This window comes from Musca vetustissima, unplaced genomic scaffold (assembly GCF_032173495.1).
Source record: "Musca vetustissima isolate MV318-11 ecotype Yass unplaced genomic scaffold, APGP_CSIRO_Mvet_v1 utg22848, whole genome shotgun sequence".
NCBI lineage: Eukaryota > Metazoa > Arthropoda > Insecta > Diptera > Muscidae > Musca > Musca vetustissima.
In genome coordinates, this window is record NW_026879901.1 from 279253 (window position 1) to 285154 (window position 5902).

Here is a 5902-nt window from a genome sequence, read left to right on the forward strand (position 1 = left end):
ATGAACAATTAGAGCCAATTCGGTTGAAAAACGTGCCCAAAATCTATTTTTGGTAGGAAGATTTTCTACACAATGATTATGCAAAATATGAGGTTGGATTCAATTCGGTTGCAGAAGGTTACCAAATTCCTCAAACAATCAAATATTGGGGGTACCGTTATATTGGTTCTTAAATATGGGCTAATAAGAACTCAAAATACAAAATTTTCAGTCAACTCGATGGGAAATCATGCCCAAAATTGTCAAAATATCGCAAATATGGGTGCATATTTATATGGTCCCGAAAAAGTGGACCAAAACCTCTATCTTCAATATTGCGAGCTCTATCGCGATTTCACCAGCGAATATGCAGTCAAGCGGGCATGGCTAAATCGGTATTGAACTTTATTCCGATTAAGAATATATATACTTATGGGGTTTCAGGTCAATATTTCGAATATTAATATAGACTCCACCTTGTGGTGGAGGGTATATGTGAATACGGAAATATACTCATATATTCGACCCATCCATCCATATTTTTTGCGGCTTTCATATCTTGCATTCTTAGGCTAGTCTTATTCTCATCGCTACAATTGAAATGAAAAGGAAATAACATTGCAATGTATCGCTAGTCCATTTCGTTTTTTTGAATGCATTTCTTCGCTGTGAAATGGTTAGTGCGGGTGCATGGATATACCATTTCCATGTATATTTATGAGAAATAACACGTGACAGGTTGTCAATACCTCGACATCCAGTCCATGCTGTAGTCAAAGAAAGTTCTCTACCCCCTTTCAAATACAAGGTGTATTTCGATTGTGGCATTTACGCACAAACACACACACACCCTGTCTCCCCCATAGCGGGATGGATGGATTGCCTTCTCAGACATCGTTGTTGTGGTCGTTGTCGTCGTCTTCGTCATCATAGTATATTTGGAAGAACATTAGCATTTCTTTTGCGAAATGAATTAATCCACTGGGATACGTTCACAGTTAGGCCTAGTTTGGATGCTAATATTGTTGTTGTTTTTTTGGGGTGTACGATGAATCGATGGATAGAGCGATGCTTAGTAATCGACCGGCAATGTTACGCTCTGAGGGCATTGACCAATCGTGTAACCATTGCCATAGTTTACATTTTGGATGCTACACCGAATATCTCCCGAATCACCCAAAGTAATTCATCGCATATTCAAATGATTGCGGAAGAAAATGTTATGGAAACTTTTGTAATCTCTTGGACGGTTATGTGCATATAAGTTACATTACATTCGATTGGTTGCGTACATATATTCGAGGAGTTAAGACTAATCGGTAATTGCTTAACTTGTTCGAAATGTTTTCGAAATTGACTTTGATATTTAAAAATAGATGAGATGGTTAAGCTATTGCGGAATTCATTTGGAGATCTTCAATAGTTGAGTTATGTTTTGTTATTCAAGGATTTATTTAAATTTATAACTTGTTGTTGGTTTTTGCGAAAAAAAACATTGAGATCGATTATTTACTTGAAGTTTATTTCTGTTTTGTTTTCGATCGGGCATATATTTATGGTAAAAAAATACTATAAATTTCAAAATAAACAAATCAAATGTCAATGCCCGTATGACCTATGATTTCTATATATGTACATATATAATGGATACATTAATTGTATTGGATGACATACTAAAAAGTCCAGAAGTGGTTGAACTTTTATTTCATGGGCACAATAAGAGGGCTTTTAATTTATAAAATCGTGTGATGCGGAAGGTCAGGCACCTGTCCATTTTTATACTCCACACCATACGGTGGTGTAAGCTGACTTTTTGAATATGTTTGCAGAGGGTAACAAGATAGACCGATTCTTTCTTTCTTTATTATCTAAAGAAGTAAAAACGGGGTTAAGTTTGGACGGCTCTGAACTTTTTATACACTTTAACTTGTGGTGTGCATTAAAACTAAAAAGTAAAAACATCGTTAAATTGGGTCGAAAATACCTACAATCGTTCTGGACCTTTATAAATATCGGGATGTGCTATTGTAAATTTTGGAAGCAAATTTGGCACCCAATAAGAATCAAATAAGAGAAATGAATGCACAAATTCCACAATAATCCGAATTTTGGGAGCGACACTAAATCGTGGCTTGATATATCCCATTTTAAAACCAGTAAGGAAAGCAGTAAAGTCGGACTGGGCCGACTATCCGATTACCCTTCACCACTTTGGGTATATTCTACATATGTATCCGAACAGACGTCGTCTTTTCGAAGGAACATTGACATGAAATTGAACGAACTTAAATCTAAATCTAACCCGATTTTCTCGAAACTTAATACATGAGCTATGATAGGGACAGATTTCCATCTCAAAGGCACGAAAATCCCCATGAACATGCAGAACAACAACATCAAGTGTAAGTACAAATACAGAAAAACCACAAAATTTCTGTAAATACACTTGTCATGAGCGAACAAATAAATGAAAGAGGTTGTTAGAAATACTTCAACGTATAAAACATTCAACTATTGTAACGTCAGTACATTGTACATAATTGTGAGCCCGTCGGCCAAACTTTGGGTCTTTAGTGCACAATTTACATTAAATCGGACGAAAATGTATATGGGAGCTAAATCTAAATCTGAACCGATTTTCAAAACTTAGCACACGTTATTCTGGACCTAATTCAGTATCCTATGGCAAATTTCGTACAAATCGAAAGATATATAGGGACTTTGGAGCCCCATTTACCTTAAATCGGACGAATATATATATATATATATATGGGTGCTATATACAAATCTGACCCGATTTTCCCGAAATTTTGGCACACTTCATTCTAGACTCAATTTATTAAACCATGCAAAATTTCGCGCATATCGAAAGATATATTGGGACTTTGGTGCACCATTTACCTTAAATGAGACGAAAATATATATGGGAGATATCTAAATCTGATGGATTTTCTCGAAACTTGACAAACATCATTCTAGCCTCAATTCAGTAGACTATGCAAAGTTTCGAGCAAATCGAAAGATATATAGGGATTTTGGTGCACAATTTACATAAAATCGGAGATATATCTAAAAATATGGGAGCTATATCTAAATCTGAACCGATTTTCTCGAAACTCAACACACTTCATTCTAAACTAATTTGAGCACACCGTGCCAAATTTCATGCAAATCGAAAGATATATAGGGACTTTGGTGCCCCATTTACCTGAAATCGGACGAAACTATATACGGGAGCTATATCTAAATCGGAACCGATTTTTCCCAATTTCAGTAGGGTTCGTCCCTGGGCCATATAAATGAGATGTGCCAAATTTCATCCATTTCGGATTATAAAGAATTTCTTGAATTAAGTTGTTTACACATCACTTTGATGGAGAAAATTCGATTAAAACCTTTAATATACCGAAAAATTGGTTGGGATTGGATTGTGAATGGAGGTTATGTCAAAATATAGGCAGATATTGAAAATTGTCTGCAAATATGATTTTCTGCCTCTCTAAGTAAACGGGAGGGTAATCTCGGCCATGTTTGTGAGATAATGCAAAGTTTCGATGAAATTGGATATTCAGTTCGCTTTATATACTTTATAAGTCCCATTTTTCTTCGTAAGTCTTATTATACAGTCATGATTAATTTGCAGCTAAATTTTGACAATTTTGTGAGGGAGGTACGATAAAGACCGAAACGAGGGGTCCCATTTTCGAACATAATCTAGGTAAGGTAAATATATTGCCATGTGCAAACTTTCGATAAAATTGTATATTACGTTCGCTGCATATGATATGTGCAAGTTTCCTAAATTTGACCCTTTGTGGAGGATATATCCGAAGAAGTGGACAGACGGGTCCCACTTTCGGACAAAACCTAGGTAAGGTAAATATATTACAATTTTTCGGACTTTCGGACAAAACCTAGGTAAGGTAAATATATTACAATTTTATTGACATTTGTGCATATGTTTGTTGAGGTACTAGAAGGAATGGACCGATAAGTCGCATCTTCTATATATAACTATATATATAGCTCGTTCGCATGATAATATAAAATTAATTTTCAGCAAAATGTTGACCATTTTGTGGGGGGAGGTACAATAAAGACCGCAACGAGGGGACCGAAATCTTCCATATTAAAACAAGATCTATGTTCGGAATAAATATTACGATGCACTCCTTCGAGTGTTTTAGTGCGCACTAGCCGGCCAGACAAATAGGTGAACAGACGAATGGACGGACATTTGTAAATTGACTCCATATTGTCTGAAACGTATTTGGTCCAAAGAAACGTGGAGTCTAAAACAAATATTTCGATCAGGCATCTTTTTGCAGAATCAAAGTGTATATAAGTTAATGTTAGAAGTTAAAGTTTATTTCACACTGCTATGGTGTTTCTTTATTTTGTTACTAACATTTATGTTGCGGTGCTATGCACCTCTCTTGTTGGATTTACAATTATGATTAACTTCAACTTAAAACTAATATTATACTGCAGCCTGGTCGTGCTCGTTATTACGCTGAGTCATCACTTGCGGTGCGCTGGTATTAGTGCGCGTGTTTGTGGCGGATGACTGCCCTGGTGTCATATTCCTGTTGATTTGTCGGACTGCTTGCGCAGCATAATGATGGGAATGTTTACTAGTTGGTTTGCATATTTAGTTTGATGTTTATTAGGGTGAGCCGTTAACTCCTCCCTCTCGAATTATCAAGCGTCTCGATTGATGTGTTTAGAAGTATGGCAGATTATAAAGACTGCCGCGTTGATTCAAGTTAATATTGTGGTTTGCTAGTTGTTTTGTTTTGATAACAGATTCTGTTGTGCCGGCTGCCAATTGGCTTTCTGACACAGTCATTTCTATTTGAGGTCTAGACATTCCTTCATGTGGGGTCATTTTTATAATTTTCATACTAGTTTTGCGCCTTTGCCTCATTTTTACTGCCATCAGGAGGATGACCAATGCTAATATGAGACTGATGTTAAAACATAAACTGGTCTTGAATTCAGTATTTAGACGCTCGATTCTTTTATTACTTTTCACGTGCAACGTTTTTAGTAGTTGTAGAGATAGTATTTCTTCGGTGTAGTTGTTTCTAGCTGAGTGTTTTAGTAGCGCAGGCAACGGTTTGGAGTAAGCAGCTTCTTCGATGGTGAAATTTTTGTTGCCTATCCTAATTGTAGAATTACTAAATCTTATTAAATAAGTTCCTGTTACATTTTTTTCGTTTCCATTTATGACAATATTTTCTTTTATGTTATTTATCAAAATTAATCCAGGTTCTATTTCCTCTAAATTATTAATGTGATCTGCATTTACTATTGAACAATTATGTGGGATATTAGTTACTAATTTAGGAATACATGTATTGTTTGTTATATTGGCTACATTAGATTCTAGACATAATTCAATACCATTTATTTTTTGACAAGGACTTTTAATTCCAAATGTTGCTCTTTCACATTTTACAATTTTCTTATAATCAAGATTTAAAACAGTATTTTGATTTTTTACAGGTCTTATGGTTATGACATTACAAATTTCTTTTACAGTTTTGGGAATGCTTATAATGTAAATTATATTAGTACTATTGTTTACAATTTTTATTCGTGCGAAATTTAAAGCTTGTTCAATGTTTTGAAACGGGATTTCATCTTGATTAAATATTTCTTCTATTTTTCTAATTTCTATTTCCGATAAAATAAATGTGTTTACAATGTTGGATTTTGTTAAATGAATGGCCGAATTAATATTCGTTACTTCCTCCTTTAAAATTTCAACTTTGTACTTTGCCTGCAATATGAGGGTATTACGGAAGTCCTCACTAGTCTTTAAAATTTTTGAAATACTATTTGTCGCATTCGTTATCTCCTGCATTCTTCTATTAGATCTCTGTTGATTATTAGCTGGTTATTGCTGTTGTCTGTTAAC